This window comes from Monodelphis domestica, chromosome 1, assembly GCF_027887165.1.
Source record: "Monodelphis domestica isolate mMonDom1 chromosome 1, mMonDom1.pri, whole genome shotgun sequence".
NCBI lineage: Eukaryota > Metazoa > Chordata > Mammalia > Didelphimorphia > Didelphidae > Monodelphis > Monodelphis domestica.
Window position 1 is genome coordinate 326,332,486 of NC_077227.1, and position 23,083 is coordinate 326,355,568.

Here is a 23,083-nt window from a genome sequence, read left to right on the forward strand (position 1 = left end):
ATGGAGGTCAAGTGGCTTGCCCAAGTTCACACTGCTGGGAAGTGTCTGAGGCCAGATTTGAACCAAGGACCTCCTATCTCTATGCCTGGCTCTTAATCCACTGAGCCATCCAGCTGCTCCTATACCATACATTTTAGACTTAATTTTTATCTGTGCACACATTTTCTTATATGGGCACACATTAATATATCCACAAAGGGCTTAAGCAGTTCTCCCATATTCCCCTGGCTTCCTCCACCACACACACATACACACAGACACATACTGGGAAGGATGGGTGTAAATAACTGGAAAGTAGGTCAAAGCTCTCAAATGTAACCAGACAGGCTGATGAGGCATCTGCTGGCCTCAGGCTCTGGGCAAGGTGACATATGTCCAGAGTAAAGCTCTTGGTTGAGCTCCAGCTCCCCAGGCTGACCAATCAAGCATCTAGAGACCAAGTGGCACAGAACAACCCACCAATCTGGAGAATTCCACTCTCCACTTCACTCAGGGCTATGTGCACCCGGCCTGTATCTGACCTAGGCAAATGAAAGGGGCTGGGAGAGGAGATGGGGAAGTGCCATAAGAAATTATCCAGTGAATATGATCAGTGAGGATAGCAGAGCTGGAGAATCAAAGATGTTTGAACCTTCTGAATTGAATTCTTCAGTGAATTACCTAATTGTTCTCATTGTCTATAGAAAATAGATTCTAGGTGTTGTGGGGAGGGGTCCCCCTTTTTTTGAAGCCCTGCTTAATGGAGCAAAGACTGGACTGGAAACCAAAAGACCTCTGATACTTACCTGTCTGACCTTGGGCAAATCATTTCTTTTCTGTCTGCCTCAGTTTCCTTATCTCTAAAATGGGATTAATATCCCCTTCCATGGAACAAAGACTAGACTGGGAGACAAGAGACCTCTGACACTTACCTGTCTGATCTTAGGCAAGTCACTTCTCAACTGTCTGCCTCAGTTTCCTCATCTCTAAAATGGTTTTAATAACTCCTTCCATGGAACAAAGACTGGACTGGGAGACAAGAGACCTCTGACGTTTAGCTGTATAACTTTAGGCAATTCATTTCTCTGTCATGTAAAAATGGAGATTTGAACCTAGGACTTCAATCCCCAGAAGTCCTTGCTCTACTTCCCAGGATGCTTTGTAATGGCACTGAATTCTCACCTGGGTGAGATCACAAATTATTATTTAAAGGAGTTCTCCACCTACTGGGGCTCTCTTTTCCTACTTCCGCTTCGGAGCACACGTGGCTCTCCACCTAGCAGGCAAGATGTGAGTGGTCGTGAATAGGCTCTCTGGGCCTACCACGTGCCTTTCTTACTTGTATTTTCCTAAATTCCTTATCTTAAATAAAACTCTAAAAATATAATACTCCTTGCAGAGAGAAACTAATTTCTACCTGCCTCAGTTCCCCCCAAATTTTAATCATTACAGTTATCTACCTTAGTTTCCTCATCTCTAAAATGAGATTAATAATCCCTTCCATGCCTCCTTCACAGATGTACTGTAAAATGTAAATGAGATAATAGATATATAAGAACTTCATAAACTGAGGCAGCTAGGTAGCTCAGTGGATAGAAAGCCATATCTGGAGATGAGAGGCCCTGGGTTCAAATCTGGCCTCAGGTACTCCCCACTATGTGACCCTAGGCAAGTCACTTAATCCCAAATGCCTAGTACCACTCTTTTGCTGTGGAACCAATACACAGTATTGAATCGAAGATGAAAGGTATGGGTTTTAAAAAGTTGAAAAGCACTTAGCCATTTCTGTACATAGTAAGGGCTTAATAAATTCTAAGATAGATGCTAAAGGTTAAAAAAACTTAATAAACTATAAATTATAAATAGTAGGACACCATTCAAATATGCTAGCATTTATTATCATTTTACGTATGTCTGAGATTGAGCTTGACTGAAAGTACGACAGATGTTCTTCCCTTTCCCCAGGAATGTGCTCATAAACGTTTAACAGTGGATTTCCTAGGAGGGGAAAATGCACACAAAACACACATTTATGTTTAATCTGCATTAACATTTTCTCCATCACTTTCTTAAGTCTAGAAAATCAATAAAACAACAATTTGTGCCCTGGTTTGTAGTTTGTCGATGTCCAAGATAAAATACTCATGCTGAAAATGTAACATTTGCCTCTTAGGAGCCAGTAAGATTTGCTCCAGCCCACCTTGGCTTTTCCCCCATTCCATATCTCTAGGTTGAGATACAGAGGCACAGCAATTAGATTTAGTGAAGGAAGGACCCAAATCCTTTAGCATATTGTAAAATAGAAAGAGAACCTTTCCAATAACCTCCCAACTCCCCCTTTTAACTCTTTTCCCCATCTTTGAGCCCTTTTCACCTCCCCTCCTCTTCTGCTTGGCCACAGACACACCTCTAAGTACCCAGGATCCATATAGGGAATCTTCAGTCAGGGGAAAATGTAACTGATAATGTTCCCCTAGCCTGGGAAGCATTCTTTCTCCTCCAAGGAAGGGTCTACATTATAAAACAAGATTCTTTGGAGACATCAAGGCTTAACCCAATGGCATAAAATTCAAAAGGTGGAATTTCTAGGACAGAGACCATGGGGAGTGGGGGGTGATATTTAAGGGCATCTGGGTTAAGCAATAATGAGCTCTTACATGTGTACCACCCTTTATAATATACAAAGCACTTTACAGTTGTTAGAATGTTAAGGAAGCTAAGGCATCTAAACTGTAAAGACAGGAAAGTAATTGCTATTGCCAATAACCCTGACAAGGCTTAGGTCTTGCTCAATGTGGGACCATCTTTTTATCGTTATTTAGTCATTTTCCAGTCATGTCTGACTCTTTGTGACCCCTTTTGGGGTTTTCTTGGCAAAGATTCTGGAGGGACAACTAGGTGCCTCAGTGGATAGAGAGCCAGGCTTGGAGATGGGAGATCCTGGATTCAAATCTGGTCTTAGATACTTCTTATCTGTGTGACCCTGAGCAAGTCACTTAAGCACAAATACCTAGTCCTTACCACTCTTCTGTCTTGGAAATGATCCTTGGTATCAATTTCCTTCTCCAGCTCATTTTACAGATAAGGAAACTGTGGCTAATGGGGATAAGTGACTTGCCCAGAGTCACATAGCTAATAAATGCCTGAGACTGGATTTGAACTTAGGAAATGAAATCTTCCTAACTCTGAGCCCAGGACTCTATTGATTTTGTCACCTAGTTGCCCTAAAGGTCATATACAGGTAGCAGATAAATACAGGGAGAGCCAGAACTTCCCAACTGGTACTTTTTTTTTTCTTGCAGCTATAGCAGAGTTGTCATCTTATAAAGATGGAGGGAGAATGAGCCAGGTTGGCCTTTTTCATGACAGAGCAGCATGGTTCCAGAGATGTGGTTACCAGGATGGCTTTAGCTGCTTAGGTCAGTGGACCTGTGTTGTGGGAAGTAGCCAAGACCATTCTAGCTAGAATCAAAGAACCTAGGTTGACAGGAGAACATTGTACACAGAGACGGGTACACTGTGGCACAATCGAATGTAACGGACTTCTCCACTAGCAGCAATGCAATGATCCAGGACAATTCTGAGGGACTTTTGAGAAAGAACGCTATCCACAATCAGAGGAAGAACTGTGGGAGCAGAAATGCAGAAGGAAAACAAGTGCTTGGTCCCATGGGTTGATGAGGATATGATTGGGGATGTAGACTCTAAATGATCACCCTGGTGTGATTATCAATAATAGGGAAATAGGTCTTGATCAATGGAATTGTGTGTTGGCTACAGGAGGGGATGGGAGGAGGGGAGGGAAAGAACAGAAATCTTGTAACCATGGAAAAGTATTCTAAATTAATTAATTAAGTTAAAAAAAAGGACGTAGGTTCAAACCCCAACAGAATGAGAACAGCAGTTACTCCCTGTATGACTTTGGACAAAGTACTTAGCATCTCTGACATTCAGTTTCATTACTTGTAAATTGGAAAATGGATGAAAGGAAACAGATAAAGAGGACAACTTTGAAAGTTAAATGTTTAATGTATTATATACTTCTAAGTTTAGAAGTTAAATGTTGAATATATATGAAATATATGTTCAGTATGCTTCTAATCTATCTTCTATATTATGTACTAATATAGCATATATTGTTGTTATTCAGTCATTTCAGATTCTTTGTGACTCCATTTCAGGTTTCCTTGGCAAAGATATTAGATTGGTTTTGCCATTTCTTTCTCCAGCTCATTTTACAGATGAGAAAACTGAGGCAAACAGGATTAGGTGACTTGCTCAGGGTCAAACAGAGAGCATCTAAAGTCATATTTGAATTCAGGCTTTCCTGACTTCAGGCCTACTGCTCTATCCACTGTTTTAGATAGGAACTCTAATTCATTACATTCTTCTACTTTAAAAGATAGTGCTAGAACCTGGAACAAACTATAAAAACAGAGATCCATCATTTCATAGACTACCATGTTTTTAAGTTTGACTTTGTATATGGAAGTGCTCATTTTAATTAGTGCTTGTTAAGTTCAGGAAAAAATAAATCTTTTTAATGGTTTAGATGATTTCTGAGGACCCTTCCAGCTCTGAAATGAATGAATTATGTGCCAGGATATACTCTGAACTTATTGAGTTTGGGTCAAGAAAATACAGAAAAGTTCAATTATTCTTGAATTTAGGTCACAAAAACAGTGACAGGTTTGTCCTTGGCAACACTTTATAAACCCTTCCCTCTTCTCTGAAGTGTTCTAGGCCAATGGACCTGGGATTTTGACAGTGGTTACAAATAAATTTGTATTCATTATTTGGGTATTTAAAAATTCTCAAGAATAATCAAAGAGGAAAGCAATGTAAGCATGATCATTCCATTTTACTGATAAGGAAGCTGAGACCAGAGAAAGGAAACAACTTATCCCATGTCACTAGGAGTTCATGGCAGAGATGGGATGAATATCCAATTCTCATGGCTCCCAATCTGACATGATGAAGTCCAGCAGCATAGTCAGGCCCTTACAAGGCTCATGACTGTCAAAAAGCTTTGGTGGGGACAGTGGAATAGATTTATTCTTTTTAAATAATGAATTTTTCTTCCACCCACATCTTCCAAAATTGCTTGATGGTCTTTTTTTCCCCTTTGCTTTGCAAGATCCTGCAGAATTTGATAATTTATTCTTGCTGAACCAAATCTGTTCTGCCCAGAAGCTGGTAATGCTATCACAGCCTCATGTGCTCAAAAAGACAGTGCCTGCCTCAGGATGAATTGGGTGAGTGCCCTTTGCCAGAATGACTCACTCCTAGAAGTTCAAGAAATCTCCCTAATTTTAATCAGTTAGTCACATTTAAATATCTGGGGTTGAAGCCAAATGCCAGCCCGGGGGCAGATATAAAGTCATTGCCAAGTATAACTATCAACAGACAGATTTCAGTAGGGTCCTACCAAATGAGTGAAACTTCTGGGACTGGGTATAGAGGAAACGGAGGTGAAGGGTAAATCTCTGAGCTCCCATGTCAAAGAATCCTTCCCTTTAGAAGATCCCAGAAACCTTATTCAAGGCCCTCAGCAATGTGAATCCAACTGAGCTCTCTGGCCCCATCTCTCATGGCTTCCCTTGCCCTCAGCCTATATTCCTCACTCATAGATGAACGTACTTTTCCCCAGGCCAGTCCCCCTTTCTTTGACATTTCTGCTGTTAACCTAGAAAACCACAGAACCACCAAAGCAGTAACAACGAACATGTCTTTAATCAGGATAAGAGAAACAATGCTTTTATGGCCACTACACAGAATCATGCACAAGCACAATCCCACACAGAATGAAGTTCTGGGACTCTGGGAACACTGTCTTGGGGGAAAATACCACGGATGGGAATTTGCCATGGAACAAAAGAACTTGGGATCTTGTATACTCTTTAGGGAATATAGGAAAGGAAGATCAACTGGTTGGCTTACTTGGAGGCTAGGAAGGGAGAATATAGTCAGGGACTGGACTACCTGAGAGCTAGATACAGTGGGAGACCAAAAGGTACTTAAGATTTGATTGTATCTACTAATCATACCTAGGATGAGATGAGGTTAGACAAGCCTACTAACCCTACCTAGGGTGATCTAGCAGTGCTTAAAGGGTTTCAAAAAATAAGGTTATCACTGCCTAACTAAATTGCATGTATCCTTCAAGGCCTGTCTCAAATTCATTCAGTGAGTATCTATTGAGAACCTACTCTATGCTAGGTGTCAAGAATACCATATCCATAGATATCCATAACATACTTTTCAATAATAATTCAAAAGTCATCATTTTCTATAGTCACTGAAGTTTACAGAGTACTTTCCTTACAACTACTAAGAAAAATAGATAGTAGCTCAAATATTTTTATACCCATTTTATAGTTAGGGAAATGAAGGCAAAGGGAAGCTAAATGACTTTGTCCAAAGTTATAGAGCTAATGACGGAGCCTGGGATCAATGTTTTTCCTTTTATATTAAGTATGCTTTCTGGGAACTTACAAATCTAACAAGAAATGGGTAAATGTGTGTGTTATATGTAAATGAGTCATGTATGTATATTTATACACAAAATAGACACACATATGCATAGGTATACATATACCTTCTTTGGGCTAACTTTTCAATGGACTATTAACATTCTTGAGTTCCAGGAGTAATCATGTAGAGCTATAGTCCTACCACTAAAGCTTATAAACTCCCACTAATATTCTTTCCATTTATAGTCAGTCAGTAGACTTAATTAGCCTGTAGTAAAGGCATTTACTCAGATGGCATAACAAGAGTAATAGTTACAAAACATTCCCTCTATAAACCTGGGATGAAATCTCCCACAAACACAAAATGTCTGTGGGAAGAATCAGTGAAAATTGAGCTATGTGTGAGTGGCAAAAGTATCCCATATCTATTGGTACTTCAGGATCTGGAAGTCCTTTTTCTCTCTATAATAAAGTCTTTATGCAATTTTCCCTTGTGTGAAGTGGAACTTTAAGGAGGATCTTGAAATAACAAGATGTACCCTTTTTAACCACTATTCAAAATGATACCTGGGAAACAATAAATTAAAATGCAATGCTTTATTGGGAGAGAGAAGAGAGGAGAGAGAGAGATGTGGGGCAATGGCCCAAGTCAATTGACCTGAGACAAATGCCCCCCCCCCAAGATTTACAGAGAAATGTGGGACACTTCCTCAAGTCATTGATGTGAGATGTGAGACAAATGCCAATTTACAGAAAACCCCTTATTTATAGAAAAATCCTGACATAATCAAACCTCCCTGAAGGGAGTATTGTTCAGATTTAGAATTTAGAATTTAAAATTTTTAGATTTTAGAACAATTTAGAATTGTTCAGATTTAAGAAATTCTTCAAGGATCAGTTTTGTTTTCCAGAAATAAAGGACAGGAGTGTTAAATTGATTAGCTTTACAATTAATTCTAAGGAAGGAGGAATTCAGAGCTGATCCCCTGGGAGATACTGATGTTTTACAATGGATATGAGAGGGAAGATTCCAACTGTGGGCTTGACTACCTTGGTGACCCCTCTGACACAATGGGAGAAACTCCCAAGCAGTCTGGGGCTTCCCTTAAAGCAAGTTTCCAGGGGACAGGGGTCAGTACAAACTCAAAAGAACATTTACACTGATTATTACTGTTTCCCTCAGACCAATTGGGGATTAGGAGGCCTTTGTATTAAGGATAAGGATAGGACAATCATCAGGGAGTAGGAAAAACCAGCTTTACTAACTTCTGCTGGGGTCCTAGGGATGTTGATTTTGGAGCTATTGATAAATATTGCCCTTGTAATATGTTAAAGGTACAAGCCAAAATGTTATGCTAAGAATTCATTCCACCTCACACACCTTCAATATGGCATCTCTTCAGGATGGATTTCTCATATGAATTCCCAGTATCTGCTCCTCTCTATAGTCCTGCTCTATTCTCTGCTGCCAGGGGTTGTGCTCTTTGATCATGCTTTCTCCCTTTCTCCCAAAGTCTGATCTGGAAATTTGTCTCTGCTCTCCTACTGCCCAAATGGTTTCCTTTCAAAGCCAATGATCAAAGATGAGAGAAGACACAGATTTCTTTCTCCTCTTTTTCCTTCCCTCCATGGGCTCCATAGGTAACTTCAGTTTTAAAATATTTCCCAATCTCAAAGTGCTGAAATTCTATTTTATTGTTCCCTTCTTGAAGTGTTTGTACCTCATAAAGGGATCAAAGCTTAGATCCATCTTCACAGTTAAACACATTAACACCTTCTGATTACATTCTAGGGCTTCATGAGTGGAGGGGGAAGTATGATTGACTGGCTTTACAATGGTTACAAGGAAATGAGGAGTCCAGGGCTGGGCTACCTGGGAGAGGACTTTGATACCAAGGGAGAAAGTCTTAAGACTTAAGATTTGATTATGTCTACTAGTCCCACCTAAACTGGGATCATTAAGTACTTTAAGTTTAATTGTTTAGCCAGGAACCAGGTCAGTCTGGGACTTCCCTCAAGGCAAGTTCCCAAGGGATAGGGGCAAACCTAGGGTTTCCAGAAAACAAGTTGACAGTAGGTACTATATAAATGGTTATCCCTTTCCCCTAGTCCTTTCCACTTTTGCTGTTATTATTCAGTTGTGTCTGACTCTTTGTGACCCCATTTGTGATCTTCTTAGCAAAGATACTAGAGTACTTTGTCATTTCTTTCTCCAGCTCATTTTATAGAAGATGAAACTGGGGCAAACAGGGTTAAGTGACAGCTAGTAAGTGTTTGAGAACAGATTTGAACTCAGGTATTCCTGAGTCTAGGGACACTCCTCTATCCACGGAGGCACCTAGTAGCCCTTATTAACTGCTCCACTCATAGACAAGACCAACTGTTGAGAATTATTTTCTTCTTTATATTGACCTGAAATCTGCCTCCCTGCCACTTAATCTCTTGTTCTTCATTCTGCCCTCTGGGACCAAGCAGAATAAGCCTAATTCCTTCTCCATATGTCAGTCTTTCAAATACATCAATATCATTAAAATAATTTCAACTTAATTTAATTGAACAGACGTTTATTAAATGCCTACTTATGTTATTATGCACTTGAATTAGTCACAGACAATGCCTGCCCTAGAGTTTTCTTTCTGTTTGTAATATCAAAAATTTATATCCACTAACTCCAAGTATTATATTTTATAAGATTTATTAATAATCATTTGAAGTAGAAGAAAAGTAAAAACCATGAGTAAAGAGCATTTTTCTGGACCACAAAAACAGGAGAAGAGAGAGCAGAGGGTGGAGTTATAGAAACTTTTATCTACAAAAGGTAAGGGTGTAAAGTGAGGATGAAAGAGGAATTCTGATAAATGAAGTCCAGGGGTACAAAATTCTAATTACACACATTGAAATGTAAACTACCATATCCCACCTCAAGCATTCTCCAGAGTAAATATTCTCAGGTCCTTCAAATGAACATTATATGGTATGGTCTTCTGTTCCCTTACCATCATGCTCATGCTCTTCTGGATACCTCCTAGTTCATCAATGTAATGACAAGAATTCAACCCAGTCCTCCAGATGTAATCAGTCAGATAAGAGGCTATTACCCAGTACATTGGGCCCATCATCAACCTCAATGTCTTTGTTGTAGGAGCAACATCTATACTAATTTTTCTCTTAAAAGAATCTAAACCATTCTTTTTTTTAATTTCCTTTTTTTAAATTTAAGTCTTTCTGAACCATTTTTGAAAATTAATTATTCCAAGGAACTAAGTTTCAGCCATTGATAGTCACTTAAGTATAAAAGCCAACACACAAAGAATAAGGAGCTTCTCTAGTGCTATACCATGGAAAATTCAGAGCCAGGAAGTTGAACCCAACTCATTCAACTCTGTATCCTTGCTGAATAGCCTTTCTATACTATTGCTTAGCAAATTTCCTTTTGTTAACTGTTAGTCTATGAATGTCTCATTGCTCCAAACTCAAATCTGAACTACCAGACTGAAATCAAGCTTGGCCTAGAGTAGCATCCTAAAGTCACATTATTATTATTATTATTACTATAACTATTACTTTGGTTGCCAGCTTGTACTACCTGACTCTTATTGAATTTGAAGTTCATCAAAACCAAAATTTAAATTGATTCCACAAGCATTTTTTATATCTATTATAAAACACATTGCTAGACACTAGGAATACAAAGTCAAATAGGCAGATAGGCAGCCAACAAGTGTAAGTGCTGTGGGGTGGGCAAGCCTCCCACCGGGGATAGGGTTTTGGAGGTGGGACGATATAGGTGAAATGATGAATGGGACACAGCTTTCTGCATCCAACCTGCAGCACAAGTTTCATAGGATAAACTGCTCTGCCTTGGCTGAGGCCTGGCTTTATTTTATACCCTCATGATCACACATCTACTTGGCACACAGTTTCATTCTCAACATACATGTTTCCATGGAATCTAACAACAAACAGGAAGCCTAGGGAGATAGTCAACAAAACATTGTTGCTAAAGGCAGAATCAGTGGGTAGAATCAATACGATCCAAATATAGGTTAGGGAATTCAGAGCACAGATTTGCCAGAAGTTTTTATGCCTAGAAAAGAGGGTCCTATCTAAGTGGGTATATAAGAATCCTTAGGTTTAATTTTGTAAGTGGGCTCTCCTAGTAATATCCTGGGGGGACAGAGTGGGACATCTGTATTAACCCTGCAAGCATGTTGCTCTCATCTATTTTTCCTGGGGCTAAGTAAGAATAACAATCATAGCAATTCCAATAATAAGGGGATGTTAATAATGAAAGTCACTTTGGGGGGTTTCAATGTGTATTTCCATCCTTCCTGGGGGCTGCTTTGCAGTCCCTGGTTTCCACATGGACCATGTCAAACAGAATGGTCTTTGATGGCTTCCAGCATGTAAGTTTTTTTGTTTGTTTGTTTTTTAAACCCTTACCTTCCATCTTGGAGTCAATACTGTGTATTGGCTCCAAGGCAGAAGAGTGGTAAGGGCTAGGCAATGGGTGTTAAGTGACTTGCCCAGAGTCATACAGCTAGGAAGTGTCTGAGATCATATTTGAACCCAGGACCTCCCTTTCTCTGAACCTGGCTCTCAATTCACTGAGCTACCTAGCTGCCCCCAAGTGTAAGTTCTGAGAACAGAAATACAAATAAAAAGTGAGTCCTTGCTGTCAATGAGCTGACATTCAACTAAAAAGGAGCTGAATGTGGCAGCTAAGTGGCTCAGTGGATAAAGAATTGGGCTTAAATCTGGTCTCAGACACTTCCTAGCTGTGTGATCCTGAGCAAGTAATTTATCCCCAATTGTCTAACCAAACCCCCCTCCCCCCCCTTCTGCCTTGGAACTGATTCTTAATACTAATTCTAAGATAGAATGTAAGGGTTGTTTTATTGTTTATTTTAAAGGATTTAAAAGGGGGGGGTGCTTTGGGGGAAAGGTACCCACATGAAGGTATCCTGAGAGTCAGAAGTCATGCAGGAGAAGAATGAAAGATTGTTGGCTTGGGACCCAACCCAAAATGGAAGTTCCAAAAGGATTCACCAATGGGAGAGGCCAGCTGCCATGGCCAGGGGATATTCCAAGCAGAGACATTCTCAGGCACTAAGGGAAGTTCCAGGGTCAGAGTTAGCCTTGCTGTGATGGTGATGAAAATCTGAACAACCAGTCAAGGAGCTCATGTCCAAATATTCTTTTTTTTAAATGGATTGTGGTCTAATCACCATCTCGTATTGTAACAATATTTTCTTTTTGTTCCCAAGTATAGTGCTTTACAGTTGTTGCTCTTAAGTTTCATTTTTTATGATGAAATTTACAACTAGCACACAGTCAGTATAAGGGATACAATCTAGGAAATGTGTGATAAGGAAATAAAATGGGCCAGTTCAGTCACCAACATCCTATATGCTATGCCGATAGTCACCAAATACAGAAACCTACAGTCAAGCAGTTAGGTGGCTCAGTAGATAGAGAGCCAGGCTTAAAGACAGGGATATCCTGGGTTCAAATCTGGTCTCAGGCACTTCCCAGCTGTGTGACCCTGGGCAAGTCACTTGACCCTCATTGCCTAGCCTTTACCACTCTTCTGCCTTGGAACCAATACACAGCATTGATTCTAAGGCAGAATGTAAGTTGTTTTTTTAAAAACCTATATGAATAAATCAATTAATTAAATAAAACTTAAAAAAAAACTACATGAAGCCTCCTAGCATGCTGATTAGAGACCTTATGGAGGATCTAAAGAAGAAAAAATGAGATGTTGGGTTATAAACTGTGTTGACAGAGTGCATGGTTCTAAGGTCCCTTCCAGCAGCTCAAAATCTATTACCCGTTGCACAGATTCAGTAAAATACTGATGTGAATTTAATCCAATAAAATTCTAACCCATTGTTCTAACCTCGCAAGCTCCTTTTCTATCCTCACTCTTGTCACTCAACATGTTAGTCATCCTTCCTAGCTTTGTGTCACCTGCAAATTGGCTCAGTGTTTCATCAATTACATTATCTAAGTTATTAATAAAATCAGTCGCTAGCACAAGGTCAAGGGCAAATCCATTAGAGACCCACCTCTCAGCTGATATCAAGCCATTCATGTCTATTCCTTGAGTCCAGTCATTCATGCTATCCTGACATCATCTGTCTAGCCCACAAAAATAGCACGAGACTTTGCCAAATACTTTGCAGAAATCTAAATAAATGATGTCATTTCCCTGATCTACTAGCCTGGTAACCCTCAAAAAGGAAATAATACTAATCTTTCTAAAGGACAGGCACCGTGGCAGAGTGAATAGATAGAAAACCATGGAGTTAGTAAGACTTTTTATATATCCTGACCACAGAATTCTGGATAAGTCCCTTAACCTCTCAGAGTTTCTTTTTTTAGAAATACCCTTACCTTCTATTTAAGACAGAAGAGCGGCAAGGGCTGGCAATCAAGGCTCAGTGACTTGCCCAGGATCATACAGCTAGGATGTGTCTGAGATCAAATTTGGACCCAGTTCCTCCCAACTCTAAGCCTGCACTCTATCTACTAGCTAACTGCCCCAGTACAGATGACTTCCTAAGACTCTTCTACATTTCACAGTAAGTGTTGTTTTGCATTTTTACAGTTTCTTCATCCAGCCTGGAAAGGAAGAGGAAGGGGGGGGGGGGGGCAGCTGGGTTGCTCAGTGGATTGAGAGCCAGGCCTAGAGACAGAAGGTCCTGAGTTCAAATGTGATCTCAGATACTTTCTAGCTGTGTGACCCTGGGCAAGTCACTTAACCCCTGTTGCCTAGCCCTTACCACTCTTCTGCCTTGGAGCCAATACACAGTATTGATTCTAAGATAGAAGGTAAGGGTTTAAAAAAAGTACAAAATTAAGGGAGACTGATGTTGGAGAGGTAGCACAGTATTGAAAAGAGCATTCAGTTAGAAATCACAGGACCTGGGTTCAAATTCTCTGGTCAGGTATTTAGGAACAGGTTATTTCCTTCCCTTCTCTGAGGCTTTCTCCTCCCTCAGAGAATGGGAGGAATGATAGTCATATTTCTGGTGGGGGGGTGGGGGGCATCAAGGTTGTGGAGAAAATGTTTTGTAAACTTTAAAATATCATAAGCTCCTGGGACCATTGGGGGCAGCTAGATGGTGCAGTGGATAATGCTGAGCCTGGAGTCAGGAAAGCTCAATTTTGTGAGTTCAAATGTGTTCTCAAACACTTACTACTAGTATGACCTTAGGTAAGTCACTTAACCCTGTTGGCTTCAATTTCTTCATCTGTAAAATGAACTGGAGAAAAAAATGGTAAACCACTCCAGGACTTTGCCAAGAAAATACCAAATGCAGTCACAGAGAGTCAGCAAAAGTGAACTATAATAAACTGCAACTTTTGAGGTAAAAGATTTCTCTAATTGTAATTGTCCTGAAGTGGAATGAGCTGTTTTGTAAAGTAAAGGAGTTCAAGTAGGTTTATTGAAATCTGGCTTTCCCTTTTTAACCTGATTTATTCACAGATTTATATAGATGGTTGTGAGGAAGACTGTTTAGGGGATGAGTGGACATTTGGGGAGTTGGACTAAGTGAACTCTGAGGTTTCCTTCTAACTGGTATTTTTTGATTCTGAGCCTTGTAAATTGGCACTTTAATATGGGACAGTAGTCTTCCATTCTCCCTCCCCCAGGAGTGGAGTTGTGTTTAATTCTCAAGGCCATGAGGGGGCGTTTGAACACAGGCATGGTACAAAGTCACTCTGTCAGTGGCTGGAGAATTACTTCAAATGGTATTTATTCTCCAGGAGAGATTTAGTGTTAGGTAAGAAGCTGCCCTTGGCAGCTAGCTCCGTCCTACCTGGGAGAGCTCTGAACTCTTCTCCCCTCTCTGGGGTAGACCTGGGCGCCCCCACCCTTCTTGGACTAGTCCTTGATCTACCCCTTGGAAAAGACCTTGGAGACGTCATCCTTCCTGGACAGCACAGGGGACACCCTCCCATTCCAAACCCCTTTCTCAAAAGGATTAGCCAATGAGAATTTCCACCCTGCCTTCCTTCCTTCTTTCCTCCCTACCTCATTGTTTCCAGAGAAGGCTGAGGCTGCACAGATGTTTGAGAATTTTTCTGCATTTTCCAAGACTAGATATTCCTAAGCCAAAACTCCTAGACCCTCCTTGGTCTCTTATCTTAGATAAGGGAAGAAACTGATTTTTCATACTTTATATCTTATGTAAGACTCAGAAAGGTATTTCATGAAAGTCTTATTCCTTCCTAATTTGACTATCCTCTCTCCGTGTCCTCTCTCTCTCTCTCTCTCTCTCTCTCTCTCTCTCTCTCTCTCTCTCTCTCTCTCTCTCGCTCCCCCCCCTTTCTTTTTCTCCATCTCCTCTCTCTCCCTATATATATATATATATATATATATACATACATACATACATACTTATTTCAATATTTTACAGTCCTATGATTTCCTCAGAATGGATAATCCTGCCTGTGTGACCCTGGGTGAGTCATTTAACCCTGTTGGTCTCAGTTTCTTCATATGTAAAATAAACTGGTTGCAAATCCTTCCACATCTAGGAACTATGCTTTTCAAGAACATTGGTTAAAAAATTCTCCACCCTAACCAACCTAGTGATGAGCCTCTCTGTATTTAGTGGGTCTCCACTGTTTCCTGGAAAAGACCAATTCTAACAAGAACTTAGAACTGTAGAAAAGAGTAGATGCATAGAAAAGATGTAATACAAATTGTGGCACAAATAAATACAATGGAATATGATGCAGGTGATGAATAAAGAGAAGCATAGAAAGATCTATATGAACTAATGCAAGGTGAAATAAGCAGAACCAAGAAAATGACATAAGAGGTGTGCCTTCCATGTGGTAACTTTCCCCATTGCTGTTTTGACATATAGAGGGTTGGCATAAGAAATTAAATGGGAATTTTTTGGTAGTATTGCAAAAGCCACAGATGATATGTGATGGCCAACAGGTGACACAGAAAAAAATTTAGAACCTCAGAAATGCATAAAATATAAGTATAGTGCTGTATAATATCAATATGCTTTATTTTTTAATACCATAAAAGAAAAAAAAAATTCAGACTTCTTCTCTGATACTCAGGGAGGGCTAAAAAAATGTTACACTGATTTTCCAGGTTGAGGGGGCTCTACACCCCCACCCAAGTTGTAGAAGAAATACTTGTATATAGTAACCACAACAATATAATGGAAAGAACAACACATCAAAAAAAAAGTAAATGTAACAAAATCATAAAGACTAAGCAGGACTTGAAAAAAGGGATATAAGATGACATACCTTAACTTATGCTTTCATTCATGTGGAAAATTCACAGGTATTCTACATTGCACATGTTTGTGGCATATCACTCAGTTGTGCTATTTTTTCCCCTCAAAAAAAAAATACCATTTGTTACATGGGATGGCTCTCCAGGATGGGGAGGGGAAGGGATACTTGGGATAACTTTGGTGATGTAAGAAATAGAAAATATCAAAAACATATTTAAAAAACATTCACCTAACCAGAAGACATGGGTTTTGATAGAGTTGTTCAGACAAGGTAGAAAAAGTGAAGGAGAAATGCCTACTCAGAAGTCCCACTAAATTTTGTTTTAGTATTTTAATCATTCACTTCTCAGGAAAGTATAATAGATTAAAGTGATAACTCCATATTGAAGTCTTTTGTCAAAGGGTATTGGTGAGTCTTTTGTATTTTAATAATTTCTTTTGGGTGAAAAAAATAAATAGTTATCCTATACCTGGTCTCTCTAGGTCAACAAGCTTTTATTAAATACCAAGCAGAGGAATTTGTACTTAATTGCAAAGGTCATAAGAGGTGACTGGAATTTATTAAACCGGAGGGTAACATAGCCAGACATGGGTTTTAATGCTATAGCAGAAGCTGTTTATTTTTCCTTCTTCACATAGTCTCCAGTAATGACTAAGGAGCTTCTCCAACTCATTCCTCCAGTTTTATAGCAGCATCATATGGTACCCTTCCAAGAAGAGACATCAGGGCCTACAGAGACATGAAGCACTTTAGAGAAAGTTGGTCATGCTACCCACTTCCTGAAAGAGAATGAAAAGATGATAGACTTAAGTATAGATGGAGACTTTTTTTTGAACATGGCCAATTTGAGAATTTGTTCTGCTTGACTTTATATATTTATTACAAAATCTGTGGGACCTTTTTTTTTCTTTTCAAAGTTAAGGAAGGGAGAGAAGGCAGATCAACATATTCATTAAAATTTAATTTTTAAACAGAGATAATTATAAATAGATTGGGAAATATTTTTTAAAGCTTCTTGATCCATGGGAAGTGCTCATTCTAGAGAGACACATACACCACCAAAAGAATCCCAGCCACCTACCTATTGCTCCTGGTTCTGCCTTCTTCAACCAAAGAAAGCAAATAACATTCTATCTTTTGAATATTTGATGATTGTTATCTTATTCCTTACCCCCTGCTTCCTCTCCACTGAGTTTTCTCTTTTCAGTTCTAAACAACCCCAAATGCTTCAAAAGATTATCTCATGATGTGGACTCAAGGCCCTTCACCATCCTGGCTGCCCTGCTCTGGACATTTTCTAGCTTTCTCCAAGCCAAAAAGAAATGGGTTTAGTGAGAAAGGGCTGGTCTGACAAGACCAAAGGCCCTGAGTCTTGTAAGTGACATCCTTATATACCACAAAATTGATGCTCCAACAGATGACAGAGTATATGTGATCAAATATCAAGTAACATCAGAACAATCAGCTCAAGTATAGTCAGTTCCAAAGCAGTCAGCTATAAGACAGTCAAATTAAAATATGTGGCTTAAATAGGAGAAAGAAAATTATATTCAATCCCCTAAAAAGGGAGTGTAGCAAAAACTTAAATGCAGAATATCACTATGGGTGGTAACTGATATCTATTTTTAGTATTATTCTTGCAAGAATGATTCTAAGAAAAGTCACATCTAACATTTGCTTGACTTAGGACTTTTAGTATGTCACTCAACTTATGCTATCATTGCTTCACTGCGCTAGAATCACAAATGCTAATAGCCAATACTATAATTAATCATAAAGGGGGGTAGGGGATTTCACATTCACAATGTCCTTCTTAAATTATGGTACCCAGAACTGGATTCAACACTCCAGGTGAAATATGACAAAGACATAATGGAATGAGGCTGATACCTCCCTGATCCAGAAAGCTATGCCTCTCTTAATGTACCCCAAGTTTTAATTAGTTCTTTAGGCTGCTATGTCACACTACTAACTCATGTTGAACTTGCAGTCCACGAAAACTCAAGATCTTTCTGAGAACAATATGTTTGTGATGTTACTTTCCTGTTTAATAAACCGCAGTGACTCTCTATTGCCTCTGAAATGAAATAGATATTCTTCAATCTGGCACTTAAATAAATATTTATTGACAGACACATCAAGCATAGGACAGCTATTTATTTTTTCTACACAAAAGATTCACAAATACACTTTGTCAACTTAAACATAAAGCTGTCACTTAAAACTATTGCTATATACCCTGGAAGGTTGATAATTAAAACATTAAAACAAAATTTAATGGGACTGAAAAGTAGACATTTCTTCTTCATTTCTCTACACTGTCTGAACAGCTCCCTCAAAGTTCACATTTTTGGTTGTGCTCACTCTCCTGCTGTTATTTGTTCTCCCCTCCAAGAAGCAATGTAGTAGCTAAAGAGGCATCTTTCTCCTGTAGTGCTGTTGTTATTGCTGAATCATTTCAGTCATGTCTGACTTTTCATGACTCCATTTGGGATTTTCTTGGCAAAGATATTAGAGGGGTTTGCCATTTCATTCTTCAGAGCTTATTTTACATTTGAGGAACTGAAGATCCCTAATGCCCCATGCTTAAGCAAAGAAACACAAACCAGAAAAAGCAGCCAAAGGGCCAAAGTCCAGGATGAAGCTTACCTCAACAATATGGATTCAACAACATGTGGAGAGATGGTCCTAAGTCATGCACAGAATCATAGAAGAGAGAGTTGTAAAGGTCAAAGTTAATCTTTTTACATAATTTTTAGACTATAATGCAATAAAAATTACACTCAACAAAGGGCAACAGAAAGACTAAAAATTAATTGGAAACAATAATTTTATTCTAAAGAACAAATGGATTAAAAAAGAATTGTACAAACAATCAACAATTTCATTAAAGAAAATGACAATGAGGAGACAACATTAAAATATATGGGATGCAGCCAAAGTGGTACTTGGGGGGAAATTCATTTATTGCACCAACAAAATAGAGAAACAATAGATCAATGAATTGGAAATGCAACTAAAAAAACTAGCAAAAGAACAAATTTTAGAATCCTCAATTAAACAAAAAATCGTTAATACTAAAAATCAAGGGGAGATTAATAAAAAAGATATGAAGAGGCAGTTCTCAGAGAAAAAAGTAAAACTTTCCATAGTCTTATAAAAAAATGCTCCTAATCACTAATGATTAGAGAAATGCAAATTAAAACAACTCTGAGATACCACCTTATACTTGCTAGATTGGCTAACATGACCAAAAAGGAAAATGATAAAATGATAAATGCTGTTGGAAATGGGGGAAAATTGGGACACTAATGCACTGTTGGTGGAATTATGAACTGATAAGGACCGTTCTGGAAAGCAAAATGGAACATGAATACCACTACTGAATCTGCATCCCAAAGAGATCAGAGATAAGGGCAAAAGACCAACATGTAATAAAAAACAATTATCAACTCTTTTTGTAGTGGCAAAGAATGGAAATTGAGGCATTATCCATCACTTGGGGAATGGATGAGAGCAAGTCATGATATATGTAATGGAATACTATTGTACCATAAGAAATGATGAGTTCAGAAAAACCTGGAAAAACTAATATGAATTGATGCAAGTGAAATGAGCAGAACCAGGAAAACACTTTATACAGTAACAGAAATATTATATAATGATCAACTGTGAAGGGCTAAACCATTATCAGCAAAACAACTCTCCAAGATAACCAACTAGGGACTCATGAGGGAAAGGCTATCCACAGCCAAAGAAGGAACTGTTTAAATGTGAGGACAGATCAAAGTTTCCCTACATTTCTTTCATGAGATTTCTATTATATGTGTGATATTTGTCTTCTATCATGACACAAGCAATATGGAAATATGTATTACATGAAAGTATACCTTTAATCTGCATCTGACTATTAATCACTTGGCGTGGAAGAAAGTAAGGAGAGAGAAAATCTCGATTTTAAAATGTCAAAAAACAATTGTCAAAAGTGTTTCTATGTGTAACTGAAAAAATAAACTAATGTCTACTGAGTGGGCGACTTTTCTTGGTTCAGTGGCCAAACCTCTCTGAAGCAACATTAGTGATTTTTTACCTCACACAACTGACAATAGAGGACAAAAGGCTGCAGCACATGGAACTCAACCAGAAACCTCTGTTGATGCATGTCTTTTATCAGGGAAGGGATCCATGGGAAATAGCCAGAAAAAATGTGTCAGTGGAAGGGGCTAGCTCTGAGGCACTGGAAGGGACCCAGCTCTAGGAAAGCTCCATGGTAGTTATTCAAGATACATTAAATAAGTGAATATAAGATAATGTAAGGAAGGCTCAAGAATCCTCCCAAAAGAGGGGCACTTTATCATACTTCCAAACCATTAATTAGCATTTATTAAGTACCTACTATGTGTTAGACCCTGAAAATATGAAAACAAAAATCAAACAATCCCCTACTTCTAGGAACTTACATTCAATGGAAGGAAGGGAAAGAGAAAAAGGATATGTGCACACACACACAAGCTTTTACAAAACAAATTCAATAAAATTTTGGAAGGAATTTTAGTAGCATAGATCAAGAACTGAAAAGAAGTGGAGAAAGCATTAATATAGTATCTACAAAGTGTCAGGCATTGTGCTAAACAGCTTATAAATATTATCACATTTGATCCTCACAACAACCCTGGAAGGTAAGTGCTCTTATTATTCTCATTTTATACTTGAGGAAACGGAGGCAAACAGAATATGTTGTGATTTGTCCAAGCCAAAAACCAAATAAGCAGTAAGCATCACTAGCAGCAGAGATCAGGGGAGACCTTGTAAAGAAGCTGAGTTTTGAGGGGAAAGAGGAATTCTATGAGGCAGAAGTTAGGAGGGATTGCCTCAAAAAAAGATATGAATTCTAAGAATCCAAGCAAAAGTTGTTGCTCAGTATTGTCTTACTCGTTTTGACCACCTTTGGGGTTTACTTGGCAAAAATACTAGACTGGTTTGCCATTCCTTTTTCCAGTTCATTTTATAGATGAGAAACTGAGGGAAAACAGGGTTAAGTGACTAGACTAGAGCCACACAGTTAGTAAGTGTCTGTGGCCAGATTTCGACTCAGGAAAATGTCTTCCTGACTTCAGACCCGGCACTTCATCCACTGTGCCGCCTAGCTGCCCAAGATGAAAAGAGAGGGCAAACAGCCCTAATACAAGTTTGATGAGAATTAAGTACATAGGAGAAGTAAACAAAGTGGCCGCAGAGAGCTCACTTTTAGTTCCAGAAAGTCAGAAGTTTCATGAAAGAAAAGATTCTCAATAGGTGGAGAGAATCAGATATGTACTTATCAAACTTGAATCTGTATTATATTTATCTGGGAACATATCTATCTCGTCTGGTATACCTTTCCCAAGGTTGCTCACTCTGATCCTAATGCCAAGTGGGGCCTCAAATAATTCAGATTTGTTCATGAGCCTGAAGATGTGCCAATAAGCAGCCAAGGCCATCCTGAACCTCTCAGAAGTTATTTAAATGGCCCCCAGCCCTGGCCTGGGAGCAGGGATGTGCTGGTAAATGTTTAACAACCTGTTCTCTAAGAAGAAAAACACACAATTTTCAAGTTCAATCCACATTATTAACAAATGCTCCTTCCCTTTTTAAAAATCTAGACAACCAGCAAAACAATAAATAAGGCACTGATTTGTAGCTTTACAAATTTCTAAGCTGTAAATGCTCACACTGAAAATTTACAATGGGATCCCAGGAACCAGTAAGAGATGGTTCTGACACATTGCTGCCTTGAAGACATTATTTTTTTTTATTTTATTTGGTCAATTTAGAACATTATTCCTTGGTTGCAAGAATCATATTCTTTCCCTCCCTTCCCTCCCCCCACCCCTTCCCATAGCTGACAGGCAATTCCACTGGGTATTACTTGTGTCCTTGATCAGAATCTATTTCCATGTTGTTGGTGTTTGCATTAGGATATTCATTTAGAGTCTACAACCCAAGCCATATCCCCCTCAACCCATGCAATCAGGCAGTTGTTTTTCCTCTGTGTTTGAAGACATTATTAATCAGTCCACAGGCATTCATAGAACATCTAATAAGCTATGACTGTGGGTACAAAAAGAGAAATGAAACATTCCCTGCTCTCAAGGAGCTCATGTTCTGTGGGAGAGATATGTGCGTATATAAGTATGTACAAAAATATCGGGACATAAAGAAAAGGTAAGTTTTTAGTTGAAAGAGGGAGTCATTCATGAAAGAGGGAGGTGTGTGGGGGTAATCAGGAAAGGTTCCATGTAGAAGGTGGACTTTGAACTGAACTTTTTGGGAAATGAGAAAATCTAAGAAGCAACTATGAGGAGAGAGTACATTCTAGGACTTGCAAAGACATCAATTGAGAAATGAAGGAAGGTCAATTTGTAAAATGGAAAAGTAAATGGAGCCAGGATGTGAAGTACTTTAAATGACAGAGTAATTTACATCTGATTCTAATGCTAATAAAGAGCCTCTGGAGTTTATTGAGCAGGAAAATGACCATGATCCATTCTTCCTTCTTTCCTTCCTTCCTTCCTTCCTTCCTTCCTTCCTTCCTTCCTTCCTTCCTTCCTTCCTTCCTTCCTTCCTTCCTTCTTCCTTCCTTCTTCCTTCCTTCCTTCCTTCCTTCCTTCCTTCCTTCCTTCCTTCCTTCCTTCCTTCCTTCCTTCCTTCCTTCCTTCCTTCCTTCCTTCCTTCCTTCTTCCTTCCTTCCTTCCTTCCTTCCTTCCTTCCTTCCTTCCTTCCTTCCTTCCTTCCTTCCTTCCTTCCTTCCTTCCTTCCTTCCTTCCTTCCTTCCTTCCTTCCCTCCCTCCCTCCCTCCCTCCATCTCTCTCCATCTCTCTCTCTCTGTCTCTCTCTCTCTCTCTCTTTCTCTCTCTCTCTTTCTCTCTCTCTCTGTCTCTCTGTCTCTGTCTCTGTCTCTGTCTCTCTCTCTCTCTCTCTCTCTCTCTCTCTTTCATCTCCCTATCTCACCCTGTCTGAAAAAACGGTGGCCACTCATGGATCCAAACCCCATTGTTGACCAGCATAGAAGCTCTGATCCGCTCTGTTTCTGACTGGGCCAATTTGCCTCAGCCTGTTGTCCCCAGTTCCTGGGATTTCACCTTCTAGGTGCCAGACTTAGATTAAATATCCATTTGGCTTTAGCCTTATTGCATTGCAGACTTTCCAAACTTAAGCAATGCATCAGTAGCAAGGACTATAGGCAAGAGCATACATGTTCAGATCTGTATTTTTTGGAAGCTATGTGGAGTAAGGATTAAAGGGCTAATATTCTAAACGGGGAAATAATATAAACATAAATAAGCAAATAGAAGTTACATGTAAAATAGATG

The 23,083-nt window shown here is 39.1% G+C and overlaps 1 protein-coding gene across 4 annotated transcripts in view; it reads right to left on the bottom strand.

Annotated features, from left to right (window-relative positions):
* Positions 1-1,855: 1,855 nt before the first annotated feature.
* The window catches only part of LOC100018407 (histone-binding protein RBBP4-like), a 35,729-nt gene continuing 14,501 nt past the window's right edge, over positions 1,856-23,083 (bottom strand). Inside the window, exons 3-4 of one of the 4 annotated variants that reach the window (XR_457658.3) lie at positions 15,741-15,832; positions 1,856-1,977 (exon numbers count right to left, since the gene is read on the bottom strand). The gene's annotated coding sequence lies outside the window, so the exon portion shown is untranslated. Of the gene's footprint in view, positions 1,978-15,740; positions 15,833-16,248; positions 16,511-23,083 lie in introns of those variants that run through there. The other 3 variants (XM_056811297.1, XM_007473599.3, XM_056811296.1) reach the window with 3 other exon arrangements.